Below are 14,224 nucleotides of genomic sequence, written 5' to 3'. Positions count from 1 at the left end.
CCCCCCCCCAATCCCCACTCTCCCCAGAGTCGGTTTCCGTCCTCTAAATGCATTTCAAGAAAAGGAAATCTCTGGGGCTCTCCCTTCTCCACCCGCCTCGTCTGCTCACATTGGGGTTGGGCGGACAAGCGCCAAACTCACACAAGTTTCCCCGAAAACGAACAGCTTTCACTGCTGTGAGGGAAAATGTCGGGGGAGAAAGTGGAGGTCGGTGTTTCCCTAAATGCAAAACATCAGAGAGGCATCTGAAAAGAGCTTTACTTTCCCTGCGAAATCTCCATTGTTGCTTGGCAAACAATGGGAGCCTGGGCGACTGGAGGGCTGTGAGGATGAATAGGCGATCCGCGGGATGTGTGCGGGTCAGTGCTTGGGGTCCCGAGCCTAAAGCCCCTTTCTCAGCTTGCCACAATAAACGAGCGCAAGGTTTAGTCCTTACTGGGTCACCGGCCATCCTCTATTATTCAACACTTCACAACAAAAAACACTTATTAATCAGCGCTGACCAGAGGCCCCTTTTGAAACAAGAGAAGAGGGGAGAGAGAGAGGGAGAGAGAGAGAGAGGGGTGAAAAGAAGATTGAGAAGCCCTGGACAGATCTTTCTAAAGCCAGAGCAACCATGGGGTACTTTCCTCCAGTGGCCAAAGTTTATTTGACACAACAAAGTTTCTAATCAGGCCACAGAGACCTGGAATTCTCCTCATTTGCCATACTCCGGGTCTCTTCCTCTGAAGATGCTGGATACTTTGTTGCGAGGAAGGATGGCTTTAGGTCAAATTGCTAAGGCCTGATCTTAAAGATCTAATTGCTATTGGAAGAGAATCCGGTTTCCCAGCTGGGCCTCCACTCTGGAGATGGAGCCAGGAAGACTGTCCAGCTCAGCTCTGGGCACCCTGCTGATGGATGAGGTGTCAGGCCAGTCGTCATGTGAGGACTGGTTTCCAAATGGTATGAGCAGTAGTCGAATGTGGTACTTATTGGTGATACTGAATGCAATCGGTAGATTTTCTACTTCATGATGTTTCAGGCCAGATATATGAAAAGACTAAACTTGCTTGCTAGAGTGAAGAAGAACTGATGATTCCTATGCTTAGACAAGGATTCCTATGCTTAGACAAGGATTGAAGGGAAATAATGTGATGTCTCTTTTTAGAGAAGAAAATGAGTCAAAATGTTCCATACCACTGAAGTCAGTGGGTTCTTTGCTCAACTTTGATAAATTTTACAGAGTATTTGTTGTTTGTAACCTAATTGTGTGTCTCTTTATTTGGTTACATGATAATTATGGACACATGCTCAGACATATATGAACACTCCTTTACATCAAAGTGAAGTGCTACATAGGTCAGCTTTATGGATGAGTTTAATCCATTTAGAAATCAGCTAGACATTTTCCACGGTAAAATTCTGTCGCTTTTTGATTTGGGGTTGGAAGCTCATATTTCTTGGTTATTTTGTCTGTTTCACATTATTTAGGTTGTACTTTAGCCAAGTGAGCAAAGCTCTTTTGTAATGGCTGATGTTTACAAGTGAATGGAGGCAGCAGATATTGAATCTTGGTTGTCAAAAGACATACGACAATTATTTTCCTAAAGAAATAGAAGGGAATGTCAAAGCAGCGTTCTTTAAGTCTAAACTTTCGTTTGTGTACACTTTTGGATTCCTGAGTAACAGCTAGCAATATCACTTGTTATGATTCAAAGACGCCTTTAAACCCAGAAAAATGTATGGATGGGGAATTGTGAGTTGAGCAAATTAAGCTGTAGAACTAGATGGCTTGGTAATGAAAGCGAGAATGCAGGATTACTGGTAATAAACTACACCGATGTTTACCAGAGTTTGTGTAGTATATGCAAGAATGGGTTGCATGGCTTGGTCTCAGGAAGTGTGTTTTATTTAGATGTCTACTGTTTGAGACTGGATTTTCTATGTAGAAAATATTGTGTTACTCAGATTTTGCAGAGCTCAAGGCTTCTTGCAATGGAGTAATCAAGTGTTATCTGAATTATTGAAAGCCTGGGATTAAAGGCCTTGAAGTTGAATGCTGACAAACTCTCATGTATAGGCAAGGGAAAGTTTAGTGTTTTTTCTTTCTGCATGTACTTTGAAAATAATCTGGCTAAGTGAGGTAAATTATTTTTAAAATTTATGCATGGGAACAATAAGCAATTCCTTTACAAATTGTTTCCAAAATGAGCAAACAAGATTTTTCAGAGAATAAGTAGGTATCTGTTTAATACATAACAGTGTGTCACCTAAAATGCATTGTTTTAGAAGATTATGCTTTAAAAAACATGTTTGCTGTGGAAAGCATCAGTGTTTCAGAAAAGTATTTAGGCTGTAGATACACACAATATATTCATTCAACAAATTCATTGGTGGGACATGCTAATTTTATGTCATTTTAAAAAATTTTGGTTTTTGATTGACTTCCCAATTTGCTTAAGGGAAGCAGTATTCCATTTGTGTATGTATTTTTACTTATAAACTGAAAGTCTTTACTAAATGGGACTAATCTTTCACAGATTATCTTCTGAGTGAGTGCTATTGAATAGGCAAATAGTAGAGAAAAGCTTTAATCATAATTTGTAATACATTGAATATGTGTATATATATCATCACACAACACATCATTTTAGCACATTTATAGATTTCAAATATTTTTCTTTCTCTCTTCTTTTCTTTTCTCTTTTTTTCCCTAAGAAATTAAGTAAATAGCATTGTAATGACATTCCCTTAAACATACCAGTGAATTTGTATGGAAATTAGAATAGCTTCCATGTTTGTCAAAGAAGAAAAAACTAATACATAAGCATTATATTCAGCAAATGTTTAAAATCAAGAAATGTTATTTGCTGTTTACTATGGAAGCAATATTTATTAAATTTGGTACATCTTTATGAAATCATTGTTGCTCCCAAGTACATTTATTCTGAAATAGTACTTACATACTGTTGCAGGTTTTAAGTAAGAAAATACATACACCTGTAACAAAAACCTAAAAATTACATGATAGATTTAGTACATCATGAAAATTTCTTTATAGGTTTCTAAATCATCTATATTCTGGAAAATATAATATATATATAACCTTAAAACACCATTTGACAGGTTTTTTTCTTTAAAAATGACACATTTAAATAAATCTCTCTAAAAAAGAAAACAAATATCTTGATAAAACTTGTGCCTCTTTATTCAAATTAAGGTTAGATGGAGAAGCACATGATTATAAAGTGAAAAGTATATACAATCTGGTGAATTTATTTAGAAATATATTTCAGTTTTTGCAATTATATTTCTTTCTAATAGGTGAATGTAATTCAGAACTTTTTGGGGAAATACATCTTAACAGAATTCATCATATTCAGTTCAAGTTTATATCAACATTATCTGACAAAATACAGTCTCAATAGGTTACCACGAAGTATAAATGTAAACTCTGATGAATGTTGCCTTAATGCATACTACTTTCTCTCTAATCTAAAAATAAACCAGTGTTGTTTTTCATGATGGAAAGAAGGTAAAAAGGAGCTGATAGAAATTTGATTTGCCCCCTATGATCTGCCTTGCTGCCAGAGAATTCTGGTTAGTTGTATAGATCTAAGACTTCTGTGGAGCGACTCAGCCTGCTACTTATTTATTTATAAACTTTCAGCTCACTAGAGATTTAAAGTTATATTTAGAAAACGAAAACCTCACATGATATGTACTTATTTGATTCTTCAATTTAAATACTTCATGACTACAACAAAACAATTTTTAATTTAAAAATTTTTTCATGAGGATTACATGCATTGCATTTAAATACCCTTAATGTATACAATATTATAGCATCTCATTTTTTGGAAACAAAAGAGAATAAAACCTTTAGCAAATTTTTTTCTTCAAAATTATCACTGCTTATTCTTAGCTTAATATTTTCTTTAACTTTTTAAACTTTGGTATATATGTTGTGAAATTCACTTTGGCTTAGACATCACATTTTCACCCAGAAAGCCTATCTGCTTATATAACCATTTGTGACAAAGCAGAGTATTCTAGAGAATTTCACACAAAAGGCCCTAAAGTTATGTTTGTATGTGTCCGTGAACTATTTAAATTCTAGTGGTTTGTGGAAGTTTATTATAAGTTTAAAGAGAAGTATTCAGCATTCTCTTACATTATGATTTTTTTTTTTTAAATGAAGACTAAGTTTTGGACATGCCTACAAGGTAAAACATACAACAATCAAACACTTTTGTATTTGGATTTTTTACTTTAGTAATCAGTGATTGTGTATTTAGGACTGATACACGCATCTCCTTTAATTAAGAAGACTTTTGAAGATACCATAGGAAACTAGCCGTGTTGAGGTTATAGGAAAGAAGTACGGTATTTTTAAATTTATTTTGTTCTTCTATTTTGTGGATTAAAATGCAGCTTACTGTCCTTGAACTCTTTTGATGCTTCTTGTGTATTTCTGCTTTGGGGGGGATACTAATGGAGGTAAAGGTGTTGGAGAAGATGGGAGGTAGGCAAGAGAGTCTATAGATCAAGTATAGGTGTTTGGGTGGTATTGCTAATAGTATTGAACCAGTGTTTCCTATGCCAGGAAAGAATTCATTTTCCAAGCTTTTTTCCTCTACCATTCTTCTGCCTCTCCACTCAAAGTGCCTAAGAGATCCCATAAAAATTAAGCTCTGGTAAAAAGTCATTTGTTCCATGCGTAATGAAAAAGGTATCAAGAGGCTCAGATCTCACATCAGGACCAGCACTTTGGAGTTCATGCTAGTCTGCAGCAGCATAATATTATGTTTTATCGATGTGCACGATGTTTTATTTCCCAGTAGTTACATGTACATTGTAGATGCATGGAGACCATATTTAAAATTAAAGCCCTAAAACCGAGAACACTTACATGAACATATTTTGTAAGAAAAAGACATTAGAGGGAAAAGTCTTAGCTATGGCAAAAGAAAAAATACCTAGCCATGAAAACATGTAATTACATTGCATTGCAACTAGCTTAAATCTACCTCCAGTTTTCTGAAGACTTTGGTTAGCTGAAGTTAATGAATATCCCAAGAGTTTTTCTAGATACCACAGTTTCTTATGAAGGGCAGCTTTTCTAGAGCCAACCAACTGAGACCCTATTCTATCTCAACTGCATTATATCCCAAGATGGTTCAATGATCCTCTAAGACTTACAGGCAAACAGGTTTGTTTGCACATATAAATCACCATAGAGCCTAGCCAGGGCAAATCATTTTGGGTCTACCTGGGAGAAATTGAGACTGGGGCTGTGAGGCTTGAGCAGAAAAGCTGCTAAGCTTTACATGTGAAGGTCCTTAGGCTTTTGTTTGTTTGTTTGAAGGCCCTTTCTATCAGAAATAGTACCACTATTCCCCCAAAAGTAGTAAGGTAATACTTATTTTATGCTTTGGTGTGAACCTAGGTTAGTTAGCATCAATCCTAATGATTCTTACAGCTATAAAGAAAGTAAACTTCATGATCAAGCTTTCCTTTTCTTTTCCTGTATCTCACTTCTCTCTCCTCTACCTTCTCCTTCTCCATTTTCCTTCTCCTTCTCTTCTCTCACTCCCTTCTCAGACTGTAGTGACACTGAATTAGCCCTATGATCAGATGTACACTCTCCTGTTGGTTTGCTTGCTTTGCTAGTTATTCTTTAAAATTAGTTAGGTGATGGCTTAAATGAAGTGTCTTTACTTACTTTTGTTCTTTTTTTTTTTTCTTTTGAATGTTCCACTCTTCAAAGAAGCAAATGTCTTAGACTAGTGTACATGTTGAATATGAGTTCCACTTTGTAGAGTCCGGCGGTCAGGCCAGAAGCCTGGAGAAGGTGACATTGCAAGTCTGATTTTCTTCTAGGGTGGGCTTAGGATCTAAGCCAAATCTTAGGGACTGCCTAAGCATAACGATTTTAAAGTTTTAGAAAGTACACTCATGATTTTAGAAGTTCTGAATTTGGAAGATAGGAAAAAGGATGGCTCTTCCTGGGTAATTCTCACTTGATTATGTCCTCTACTGCTTCTGGTGTGTGTGTGTGTGTGTGTGTGTGTGTGTGTGTGTCTGTGTATATACCTGTGTGTAAGGAAATACACAGAGAAACAAGACTGGCCTTAGCTGAAATTTGGAAGGCAGACATAACCCTAAAAATGGTTATCAAGAACTTTTTGGGACATGAAAACAAGTCAAACAAACCAGGACAAATACTCATGCAGTTTTACAACACTCTTGGTTTGGGAATGTACTTCTACAGAGGGATCAAAGGATTAACAGGACTTAAAATCTGAATTGCCTGGGAGACAGAAGAATTACTGGGTTGTAAGGGAAGTTGCCTGGCGTTTCCCCCACCCCAATCTTTAAGTAAAACTGAGGGAAAGTGGGAAGAAAAAAAAATACCTGACATTTGGTTGGGTGTACTATGTGTTACATGCTCTTCTAGGCCCTTACACAGACACATTATTTCATATATATTCTCATCAGAACCATTCAAGGTAAGTATTACTTTTTCTTTATTTTTGAGATGAGAACAATGAAGCTTTGGAGGGTTATATAACCTGGCCAGGGTCACACAGCTAGAATCCAGACTAGAATTTAAATAAATTTGTCTCCAGAATCTGTCTCTTTTTTCCTTCAACCAGAAATATCTCGCATGATTTATTTCCTTCATAATCACTCATGACAGAAGTAAGTATTTAATCACCACATATCTTCCCAGACTCATCTTTCTCCTTACTCTTCTTCCTGCAGCTATTTCATACTTCTGTCATTGGGCAGACTACCTTATGCTTTTTCAAACACTCTTATCCAAAAACTTTCTCTATTCTTTGGTTCAAACTGTTCAGTTTGACCTCAATGCCTTCATCAGGACATTGGCTTGCGTTGCTTTTTATTCACATGGGTGTATAAGCTCCTGTGCTTGAAGCCAAACCTACTTTCTTTCTCTCTCTCTCTCTCTCTCTCTGAATTGGAATTTTTCATTGCATTAAGTTGTGAAAAGAGAACTTGGACAAAGGCAGTAGTAATTTTGCTTTTCAGAAATTTAACGTTGAGATATGATGATCCTGTTTTTCTTCTTTTTCTAGTTCTTTAATATTTATTTTAAGAAAATTTTTTTGCTATCTTATTTCACCTCCTAACACACAATCCAGCTAATTAAATCATAATTCTGAAACTTTGAGGGCTTGAACTAGTTCTTTACTGAAGCTAAGCATCATTAACTATCAGAATTAACTCTTTCAAGTCCTGAACTCATTATATTGCACTTACTAGATGTTTGATATGTAGTGCTTAACTCTTAAGAAGGGAAAAATAAGAGTATGCTAGTAACATCTAACTTATATTGCATGGAGTTTTCTAGTTACTAAATGTTTAGTATACTAAATATAATTCTCTGTTTTAATTTTCTTATCATTTGAATAGCAGTCCTTATTTTAAGAGGAATTATGAAAGTTTATTAATATTGGCAGAACACCTTGAGAATGATAGATAATATGAAGTATAAAAATCACGGCTGGATGCAGTGGCTCATACCTCTAATCCCAGCACTTTGGGAGGCCGAGGCAAAAGGATTGCTTGAACCCAGAGGTCTGAGACCAGCCTGGGAAACATAACAAGACCTCATCTTTACAAAATATAAAAAAGTAAGCCAGGCATGGTGGTGCTGCCTGTAGTCCCAGCTACTTGGGAGGCTAAGGCAGAAGGATCACCGGAGACCAAGAAATTGATGCTGCAGTGAGTCATGATCATACCACTATGCTCCTGCCTGGGCAACAGAGTGATACCCTGACTTAAGAAAACCTAAACTAAGATAAAAAATATATAGTATAAAAATTAAAATATAAATGGCAGATTAGAAAATATCCAAATTGGAATTGGCATTTACTATTTAGTTTTGAGCATTAAATGACTTTTCCTTCTTATAACTTCTTATTGAAACATCAATTTCTTTCAAAATTCTTATCTTAAAATTTTTAAATGACACTCAGATATGACTATTTCTGAAAATACAAAAACAATATAGGTAATTTATGAATTCCTTTTATTGAGTTAAAAACTCAGATGAAATCTAGAGTTAAAAATAATACTCACTTTAAAGTAAGTACAGTATTTTGGTGATTAAAATTTTGGTGATTTCATAAACAATAAAAGAATATTAAAACTTAATAAGGTGGTCTTTGGATAAGAATTAAACATTGGCGATCACACTAAGTATTTACTTCAAAGACAAATAACCTTCAAAGTTATGCTTTTGAGCATAAGTTGTTGCTTGTAGCATTGTCCCACAGATTGAGAGTTACTATGAGGAACAAAGTAATTCTTGCAGAATTAGTGACCAAAATATTAGACCAATAATCTGATATTTATTAGGAACCAAATTTCAGGTGAGCCAGTATAGCTCTTTGACTTGGACTTAATTTCTTCATCCCCAAAATGGAGATAAAATTACTTGCAAAAGATAGTGAATACTAATTAATTAATGGGTTTGAGCATTGCTGAAACATTCTCTTTTCTTAATTCAGTTTTCAAGGCTACAAACTCAGATGTGCTTAAGATTTGGAAGTTCTCTGTTAATATAGAATGTACCTCAATATTTCAGTTGTTCAAACTTGTACCTAACATACTCAGGTGAGTCACAGATGAATTTTCTGGAGAGCCTAACACTACTTTTAAGCTAGTCAGATCAGAATGGAACTTTTGGTTGAGAACACTGAATTGTACAGGTTTTGCTTTTGAGATTTAAGATTTATATGTGTGACTGTGTATATATGTCTCTGGGTACTTTTATATGCGGTTTATTTTGCCTTTTAGGTAAAAATGTAGAAAAATACATTTAGGAAAATAAATCTCTTAACTATAATGATTCCAAACTAGTGTTTTTCTCCAGTTTCTAGTACGTATACTGTGTTCAGAGGCATGGAAACCCCTGACTTTGCATTAGCAAGCATGACCTGCTTAACCTAATTTTGAGGAATTATTTCAGGTTTGTAGGAATTAGCTTGTCATTATATTATCATCTGTGCAGGGTTGTCAGATCATTTGGTAGCCTTCCAGGGCGGATGGGCCTGCTATGTATGTACTTGCATGAAAAAGGCACTGGACAAAGAATCAGGAGCTACCATTTCTAGTCCTGGCTTCACCTCTGATAAACTGATTGAGGCCATGAACAGTGCCAGTTTCCTCACTATAAAACAAGTACACTGGATTAATACCATATGCTTCTTTTCTGTAATCCAAATCTCTAAATTCCTAGGTTGATGCCTTTCCTATTGTTTTACACTACCTTTTTAGAGAATGCTTCTGTAGGCCAGAAATCAACTCTAGGCAAACTACATGGCAGGGAGTATTGCCTGCAGAGAACTGTGTACACATTCAATAAATACATGTTGCTTGAAATTCTTGATGATTAATTAGCCATCTAGAGTAAGCCTGTGATCAATGTTGATGACTGAACCTTAATAGCAAAATAGCTACAATTTATTGAGTACTTCTAATGTGCCAGGCACTCTATTTGCAGTTTGCATATGATATCTCATTTAAGCAATCATCCAGGAAACACATCTAAATCCTCCTGGAGGGTTTTGACATTATAGTATTATTGGACATTCTTCTCAGGAAAATCTTTTCTGCTGGGCTTGTTTGGAGCCTCCCTCATGATGTAATTTGAAGAAATTCAATAAATGCAAATAGATTTGCATTGGAAGAAAACAGGGCTAAATATCCACAAAAACCTCAAACTGAAGCACTCAATGTACAAATTGTATCTTGAAAAGCTATAGCCAAGATGATAGTCATGGGAAAGTCTTCTCTTTCATCATCCATGGTTCCTCCCTTTCTCTGAGAATTTAAATAGTCATGAAGGAGTTATTCTTCTTTCTGTCCTTTAAAAAAATTCTACCATGCAAATATCTCAAGAATTCATCTTCTCCTCTCTGCTCCTAGCATAATTGTCTTAGTTCAGACATCCATCATCTTTCTTGTGGAATGTTGTGATAGCCTTCTTTGATCTCCCTTCTCACCTGTTTCTAATCTATTATCTTTTCTTGCTACCAGAGTGAGTTTCCTCACACTCAAGCTGTTCATATCTAAAATTCTTCAACAACTCCTCTTGACATCCTATGTGGGGTGTTTCCTCTTTGCTACCTCCTTCCCATGCAGAGAGAATTGCTCCATTCTCTGGATATCTATGCACTTTGATATTATACCTCTTTTAGTCCGTGTATTTTATGTATGTCTCTTCTACTGGTTTGTGAACTTTCCATAATAAAACATCTTTAAATCCTATTGGTGATGCCACATTGTTACGAATCGTTGAAGGAAAAAAGAATTTGGGAAGTCCAAGCTGCCTATCGGTTTTAGTAAAATAGACTCTTTTTTTTCTGTGACTGCTGTCTTAACTAACAGCAAAATGCTAGATAGAATTTTGATTTTCTAGCTTCCATTTCTTCTGACCCAAGCATATTTTTCTCTTAAGCAGGACCAGTTCTATGTTGTTAGATCAGTTTTGTAGCTCTATATCACCAAGAAGTCTAGCATCTCAGAGCACTATGCCTTTGTCAATTTGTAAGTCAGTGCATTCCTTTTTTTAGTTGCCATATTGAGAGTAGAATATAGCTAATCAGGTTGATGAAAACAGATTTAAAATCTCAAAGCATAGATAGTAGAGTCAGAGAAATCTTGTTTCTAATGATGACTCTACTATCTGTTAGCTGTGTGACCTTGAGTGAATTTCTTAACCTGTGTAACCTTAATTTTCTTTTCTACACAATGGACATAATTCCCAGGTTATAGAGCTGTCCTGAGCATTCAGTATTATTACATATAAAGGACCTAGTGTACTGTCTGGCATCAAATGCTGTCAAAGTAGTAGCTACCATTATTATTATTATTATTATTATCGACACTTAATGTTCTGCTGCAGTGGGGAGCATCAATGTTTATTAAAATTGTTTTTCTAATCTATTATATTACCTTATTCTCATAAAAACTTAGCCCTATTATTTTGATTCATAAAAAAGACTTGGGTCATTGCTCAGAATTTCTGATAGGCAACTTATTTGGCCAGGTGACAATTGGGCAAAACTGAGAAATAACTATTTTTGGATTACTTTTCAAAGCTTGATCCTACTTTATGACAATAGAGACAAGAGTCTTAGAGCCAATGTCACTCTGAGAGTCAGAGTTAAGCCCCTCCTCCAGACAGGCACTACTTCCAGGACTGAACCTAATCTAGCACAAGAGAGTTGCAATAAATAAGGTGGAGAAAATGTTCTTAGAATGACCTGAATGTAGATAAGTGGAGAAGTGAATAGAGAAGGAAACTCCTTGGGGGTCTTACAGAAGCTTCTCAGATCCACAAAACCAGGGCTTAACCTGGGACCATTAAAAGCCATCCTTGATTCCTCTTTCTCTGACATCTGCTATCCGTTCATCAGCAAACCCTATCAGCTCTAGCTTCAAAATATTTCCCAAAACTTATCACATTTTTCTATTTTTGACACTATCATTTTCGGTGAACTACCAACATTTCTCTCTTGATCTATTTCATCTTCAGTAGTCTTTAAATGGATATCCTTATTTCTACTCTTAACTCTCATGATCCCAATCCATAGCCTAACCTCTACAGAGCTAACAGAGTGAGTTATTAAAATGTAAATCAAATCACATCATTCCACCACTCAGAAACATACAAAAGTTTCTGTCACACTCAAAATGAAATCCAGAGTCCTTGCAATGGCACACAGAGCTATCCATGATCTACCTACCTCCTATCCCTTCCAGTTTCTTTCCTTCTTTTTCTTCCCCACTCATGCTATCCAGCCATTCTGGTTTTATTGTTCATGAATTTTGTGTATTAGGAGACTATTGGGGTTTTCCTTTATAAACTGGCTTCTAATAAATTTAGAGCTAAATTCATGGTTTATCTCTAACCATATGCATTTTTTAAAATTTGTCAATTTACTCCTGGCTCAGTCTTTCTTTCCCGTTATCATTTTCTTTCTCTTACTTTTCTTAATTAGAAACTAAGTGTAGCTTTACTGTCCTTCTTATTGTAAAATTATTATACATGTTCATGACAGAAAAATCAGAAAATACAAACCATCAAAAAGTAGAACAATATTCTTATTGCATGTCCCCCTCCATCCTCCAGCTATCGTAAAGTTTAAACACCTTAACATGGGTTAAAAATCCTGAATTCTGCTTACCACAAGCCTCATTTCTTAACTCTCCAGCTGGTTGTCTTCTGTTTATTCTTCAGATCTCAGTGGAAACATTAGGAGCCGTTCTCAGATATCTCATCTGTGAGCCTTCTGTCCTAGTGCTCTTCTGTAGGGTGATGTTGTTGCTTCTATAGGAGAGCAGGAACAGTGTCTTTCTTATTCTTTCCTGCATCCACAGTTTTAGCTTAGTATCTGGCGTAGAAAGTACTCAATAAATATTGATGAGTGAGTGAATAAATGAATGGATGACAAGCTCTTGCTAGGGGAAGATTTGTCCAAGGTTTATGTTCTACAACCAACATTTTATGAGAGATGGGGAAGCAGTAGGTATGAAGTATGAAATACTTTGAACAGTTGCACCTTAGGGGGTAACATTGTGAAAATCCTTTCTTTTGGAGCATACCCAGCAAGACTCAAGATTGCCAAAGCCCTTCTTTTAATAGGGTATCTCTTCAGTCATCTTGCCCTTAGTGCTGCTACTCATGGGAACTATTGAGTTTGAGTGCATGAACATGGTAGAATCAAGCAAAAAGTTAGAAAATCAGAATGTGACCTTTGTCATCATTCTAATTCTATTGAATCGCAGTATTCATTTTATTGATTTAGTAAATCAATGGTGTTTTCTTCGTGTCCATAGCTGGGCAGCAAGCACTGTGAGCTCGCAGCAGATTTGTAGCCGTCTTTTCAAGCACAGCCTCACATCAGGATGGTGGAGATTTGGCTCAAAAGTAATCTATTTTCTGAATTAATGAAATAGCTTTCATTTGGCTCTGCCATCTTTATGGAGCAGTGAAATCTTTGCTCTAGGCAGAAGTGATGGCAAGACCACTATTTACAGAGACACAGCAATGGGAAGTACAGATAGTTCCAGAAAATAGTTTATTCTAGACTTCCTAATCTTTTTTTTTTTTTTTTTTTGAGTTGGAGTCTCACTCTGTCGCCCAGACTGGAGTGCAGTGGCCGCTCCCGGCCACCACAGCCTCGACCTGCTGGGCTCCGGCGATCCTTCCGCCTCAGCCTTCCAAGTAGCCAGAATTACAGGCATGCGCTACCACGCCCGGCTGATTTTTGATTTATTGTAGTGATGAGGTCTCGCTGCCCAGGCGGGTCTTGAACCCACGGGCTCAGGCAATCCACTCACCTCAGTCTCCCAAATGTGCAGGATTACAGGCTGAGCCACTGAGCCCGGATCTTCCTAATCTTTTATAAAATGATTTTACTTATCTTTTCATAGGTAAATGGTTTTTTATAAAAGTGAATAGGAAAGTAGACCAAATTTCATCTACAAATTACAGGGTATTGAATTTAGAAGCCAATGTGAAGAAAATAACTTTAAATGATTGTAATTGTTTCTTCGACTGGATATTTTATGGCTGCATATTGAGTGTCTCTTTCTTTTTCTTTATCAAAAGAGGTACCAGTTATTGATTGCCTACCATATCTCATATAATTTTGAACACAAGAAACAACTCTGCAGTTGGGTGTTTTTACTCCCCTTTTACTGAGGAGTAAATGAAGATGCTGCAATGGTAAACAACCAAGATCACAAAGATGCTGCTCCACCCAGAATTATTTGACTCAAAAATCTCCTATTCCTATCATGAGAGACCTAGAAAGAACAGCCAAAATGTCAAAGTAGGATATAAGGTATTTTTAAATGCTTAAAGGAAGCAGTCAGAGATTCCCCTCCCACAACATGGAAACTTACATTATAAGTGCATGAGTGAAGCTATTGTGAAAATAGAAATTTCTCTTGGAGTGGGGCAGGTGCTCTGGTGAGAGGATAAGGCAGAATAAAATTATTAAATATCCATTGATTTTTAGAGTTGAAAAAATTTGTAAGAATAATAATAAAAAAGAAGTTGAAAGGAGAAAAGTGAGGGTGTACTACAGATTCCTTGAGTCCTATGGTTGATTTTTTAAAAAGGAGCAAAAAGAAAGTATTATAGAGAGCAGATGTTAAAAGCAATCTTGGAAACAGACGCTGTCTAGGGAACAAGTAA

This window comes from Carlito syrichta, unplaced genomic scaffold (assembly GCF_000164805.1).
Source record: "Carlito syrichta isolate Samal-C Ts95f unplaced genomic scaffold, Tarsius_syrichta-2.0.1 Scaffold317260, whole genome shotgun sequence".
NCBI classification, from domain to species: domain Eukaryota; kingdom Metazoa; phylum Chordata; class Mammalia; order Primates; family Tarsiidae; genus Carlito; species Carlito syrichta.
This window is presented reverse-complemented; position numbering follows the sequence as displayed.